The sequence below is a fragment of the Anneissia japonica genome, unplaced genomic scaffold (genome assembly GCF_011630105.1).
Source record: "Anneissia japonica isolate Jap-2015-1 unplaced genomic scaffold, ASM1163010v1 scaffold586_len169585_cov113, whole genome shotgun sequence".
Lineage (NCBI taxonomy): Eukaryota > Metazoa > Echinodermata > Crinoidea > Comatulida > Comatulidae > Anneissia > Anneissia japonica.
In genome coordinates this window covers 48,703-53,987 of record NW_022730388.1, presented here as the reverse complement: position 1 = coordinate 53,987, position 5,285 = coordinate 48,703, and the positions used below count along the sequence as shown (strand labels likewise).

General features: G+C 31.3%; 1 protein-coding gene across 1 annotated transcript in view; it reads left to right on the top strand.

Annotated features, from left to right (window-relative positions):
* Positions 1-596: 596 nt before the first annotated feature.
* LOC117114916 (atlastin-3-like) overlaps positions 597-5,285 on the top strand; it is a 37,354-nt gene continuing 32,665 nt past the window's right edge. Inside the window, exon 1 of the mRNA XM_033258531.1 lies at positions 597-678. The gene's annotated coding sequence lies outside the window, so the exon portion shown is untranslated. The remainder of the gene's footprint in view (positions 679-5,285) is intronic.

Here is a 5,285-nt window from a genome sequence, read left to right as displayed (position 1 = left end):
AATATTAGAATCGGAGGGTCTTAGTTTAGGTTATATATTTTTTTTCACTCCCAGACTAAATGGTCATTACTAATTACACTATTTGTTTTTTTGCTAAAAAAAGAAAATAAATGTTTATTTTAGGTGATTTGTATTTGGATTAAATTAAGTGCGGCAGTTGAAGAAACATCGGAGGATGGAGAAACTTGGTTAATTTTGCTATATTAATTTCTTCTTTCTCTGTTTAAAGAACATGTCGTATGCCAACTCTCAGAATAGGCCCATTTAATGCGTACTATATGATGTGAACGCTTGTAAAAATGTTGGACCCATTAACACAAATCTAACTATAACATGTAATGGATAATTAAAAAATAATTAACAAACATAGTGGACAATCCCAACTGTCCTAAAGTCTTATTGTAGTTAGACAATTCCCTAACGCTGGTAATGAATCGGTTTTCAAGCAAATAGGGTACATTTCGGAAAATAGGACGCATTATCAAATAATGGGGAATTCCAACATAATAATGACTTTATTCTTATTGGTTGATTCAAAACATACAACATGACCTTGAACTACAAAATGAACCATACCTAAGATATATTATAAAAGATTCAACATATTTCGTAAGAGTCGTGTTGAATAGTCAGTTGGCAGAGGGTCAATATCGAAACTCACCCATAATCCATTCAAAGGTAGGTCTGTTGCGCTCTCTTAATCTTAGTTGCCACTAATTATCAAAATATTTTCCTGAACAATGAACCAGGTTGTAGTGCTAGGAATTGCTCAAATGAATAGGAGGGAGGGCACGTGCTCACGTTAGCAATGTGAGTGTAATTTGGCTGTTTCAGCAGGGTTGGCGGTAAGGATTCTTTTCTCTCCTTTGTGGTGAAGAGCACTACCTTTTTTCAAACGTTAAAAAGGCATTTGCATCATTAAATTATTGTTTTCAATCTGAGAAAAGATACCATAATTATTTTGTTATAGCCTTCAGTATTTTTTACAATTTTGTTTTCATTAAAAAAAATATATGTTTACTTATTTAATTGACTTTACCCTGTGTTTTTGCTCTCAAACGAAGCTCATAGTGATAAGGCAATACATGTATTTTTGTTTTGATGGATTCTAAAATTTTTGACTTAAAAAATAAATAAGGCTGCCAATGTGTATAATTCATTGGTGTTATTACATCCTGTACCAAGCAATAGATTTTAAAATGAAAATGGTTCTTTAATTATTGGCTGCTTTAGCAGTCATGTTATTCACTTTTAGCCTTAAATTTAAGTTGTAGATTATTTTTGGTAGACTGAATGCTCATTATAATTTACATTGTCTATGTTTTTCTGAAAAAAGAAATATAAATGCTAATTTGAAGTGATTTAAAGTAAAAATGATAAATGCAGAGGTTTTCGAAATGCAGGATAATTTTTAAACAAAGTTCGTCCGCCTGTGTTTAATTAATAGCATATGTATGTCGACTCTCAGTGTAGACCTATTTATTGTTATTATTTATTTTGAACGCATTTTACACAAAGTTAAGTGTAAAAAGTAATAGATAAGTTCAACAATGAACAAAAGTTTAAGCTGGGCAATCCCAAATGTCCTAATTTCTTAGTATAGTTTATTTTTCTAAATAAATTATTTCACTATAAATTATAATAATTGGACATTCCAACATGCTAATGAATTGAATCTTATTTGTTGATTGAAAACTTAGAACATGACACATGATACGTTATTATTAGCAAAGATACTGGACATTAGTAAAGGTGATACAGAAGAAGCAGTTGACATAGTTTACCTATGCCAAAAGTTACCTGTCTGTGCGTTCACACTTTTACAGCTCTAGCTTTCTTTTAGTGCAGGTAATTGGTAGAATCTGGAACTATAACAGTTCCCTAGTTGAACTAAGGCTACCAACCTTCTAGGGTTTGTTGATTATTGTGGCCACCCTTCTATCTCATATTGGCCAGGATTGTGTTTTGGTCTTAACTTTATTTAAAAAAATATATGTTCATCAAATGATTATTACTTTAGGTTTTTCACATTAAAAAAAGATATTCTAATAATGCTTTCGGGCCAGAATAATTTGATTCGAGGGCCGCCAATTAAGAGCCAGGGGTGTACAATAGGTTAAAAGTTCGTCTGTTCTTTTAAAATATTTTTTGGAAGGTCAAAAACTTTTTTTTTAAAAATCATATAATAGTGTAAACTAGTTTTTTAAAGAACATTTTTCAGAAACATTATTAGCATACGTCCATTGGTTATGGAATTATAAATGAATAACATAAGATCAAGAATTTAGCTTGAAAGCTTAACTTATTTTTGTGTTTTGTTGGTTATATACACTGACCTGCGTTGTTTGTAATCACTTTAACATGTTTACCGATTCATGGTAGGCGTGGCAGTTAAATGCATAATCTTAACAAAACCACAGTAATTTTTAAAAAAAGTTGTAGAACTTATTAGCATTGGCACAAAATCTTTATTTTCTGTGTCATTTCACCTATCCTGTATCCACCAAAAACCAGGAATTTAAAGCCTAAAAACAATTTGATATGCAAATATAATGTCAGCTGCAGCATTTCCGATTATTTTTAGGGCAAATGTTTTATTAGAGCAATAAAAACATACATGTTGCGAATAATTTGAAAAAGAAAGCGACTCTCTTAATTTGCATAATTAATGACATAAGTTAACTATGAACAGTATGTGACTATTTATGGTTATAGATTTTCAACCCTTCTATTAATATAATGCAAGAGAACATGCATTTGAATAATTTGAAACCTAAATTATGTTTCTATGTACATTAATCGCAGTGATATGCAAATTCGGTGAATATAAGTTCAAATGTCAATTGTAGCATTTCCGTTCATTTTAGGGCGTATGTTTCATTAAAGCATATAGAACATTCATGTTCTCAACAATTTGAAAAAGAAAGCAACTCTCTCCACCAGCAGTTGCCAAGATATCGGACCCCTATATTTTCATTCTTAATGTACATAATTGAGAGCTCTGTTGCATATTAACACTGCATGTGACCATTGTGTGATAATAGGTTTCATCCCTTCTAATAACATAATGCAAAAAAACATGCATTTGACTTAATTGAGACCTAAAATAGGTTTTTATGTACAGAGATAAGCAATTCAGTGAATACAAAGTCAGAGATCAAGTGTAGCATGTCCGTTTATTACTTTGGGCAACCTTTCTATTAGAACAAATAGAAAAATGCATGTTTTCAATAGTTTAAACCAGAAAGTAACTCTCTGTAACCAGCGGTTGGCAAGTTATGAGAACACTATATTTTCAAACTAATTTGCATATTTCATGAGGTGTGACCGAGGTATCTGTTTGTTTAATTAATCCTGTCATTATATGTTTGATTAAATAAGAAAACATTTTGTTTACGAAAGGCCAAATGCGTCGCGTAATAAAAACCAGGGACATACAATCATATCAAGTCAATTTAGATATTTTTTTTTTTAAATTTTGACTGGGACATATTTTACAATAGCTAATCTTACAGTAGCAAATGTCAAAAGGAAAGGCCAAACTTCCAATGATACCGTATAAGTGGGCTAGAAATATTCCTCACAAAGAGGAAATCTTAGGGATTTGAAAGTCTTATTTAATCGAATTCTTCACATCCTGTGAGTTTTTCCTCGCGGATGAATTGTATTTATTCTTCCCGTCGGGAGAGTAGGGGTGGTAGAAGGGCCCCCGACCCCTACAGTAGGGGTCGGGGAATAGCCAGTAACTGGCGCCACTTCTGCATTTGCACCAACAACTGTAAAGATGAAGTGTGGACGTGCACACAGAGGTCACTGATTTCTAAAGTATGGTGACAGGAATGCTTTTATTGCAAGCTAATATAACCACCAGAATACTTAGGATGCGCTGGTAAAATTCAACAATTACAAAACGAATAAGAAGTTTATTTGCGATGATTCTTAAATTTTAAAAGGTATCGAATGTGAAACTTGTTTACATACACAAAGTGGTAAATCCTGTCTCTTATACACATCTAGATGTGTATAAGAGACAGGGATACTCCAAGGAATTTAGAGGGATAAAATTTACTGTGTAAGAGGAGATAATGAACCATACCTGATTGAATTTTTGGTTACAGTTATAGTGAAATTGATGTGGATACAAATTTAAGGTTTGATGCACCTGTTGGAAACATTGACCATGCAGTTTTGGTTTTTGATTTCCTGTTAGAAGGAGTTGTACACTTTAATGATAAGGTTTATTTAAAATTTAATATCTTCTTTCTTCAAAGAGGACTTTGATTCTGTGAATGCGCAATTGGCTTATGTAAATTGGAAATGTTTATTTTAAAATAAATCAGTTTACGAAATTTGGAAAACCTTTTGTTTAATAGATAAATATGTTCTTTCGTAATCTTGGTTGTATAACATTCTTAAAAATGTTAAATACTTCTGTATCAATGTATGTAAGTTGGTTTGTTTTGTCTATCTTTAGCTTACAATTGATATTTTCCTGAAAACGAGTCAAGTTATTTTTTTTATTGTACTTTCAACGAATTTAAGTCTACTATTATTGACCTAACTTAATGTTTATGGTGTTTTTTTTTTGTCTTTATTATGATTCTTGTATTTTTATTTTACTTATAAAAGAATTACAACCAGATTTAGATAAGAGGAAAAAATCTTTACAGTAACTTTGTACCTCAAAAAATAAAAGAGAATAAACAACATTCTTAGCATATCAACATACACAGGTTATAAGTAATTATCCTGATTAAACAGCCTACAAACTAAATTTAGAATTAACCAATATTGCATTACCCTTGCTTGTCATTTACACAATAATCAGCATTAATTTGTTAAGCTATTAAGTTAGTGTTCTCCCAAGGGCAATTAGCTGTAACGGTCCTTTTACAGCTTCATTCAGAAAAAAAAAGTTTATCGTTGAAGCTTAATTATACCGATACATCTTGGCAAATGTTAACTTTATCAATTGTTTATAAACTATCGTCAGATTACAGGCCTGGGTAACGATGTTTTTAAGAAACATTGTCTACAACATATACAATTTCAAAACACAAGGGAAATTCATTTTGAAAATAACAAAGATAAAATGTAAGCCAGTATCAAAAGAATCACAAGTATAAACAATGATGCCATGGAATCATGATTCACTGTACTGCATGTGCTAAGCTTAGGCCTACACAATTCTATGACTAATTCCTCCTACAAATTCAATATTCCTACATCATTCTTTCCATTTCAACCTTTTAAAACACAGTTTATTATTTGGAGTTCCATAGATA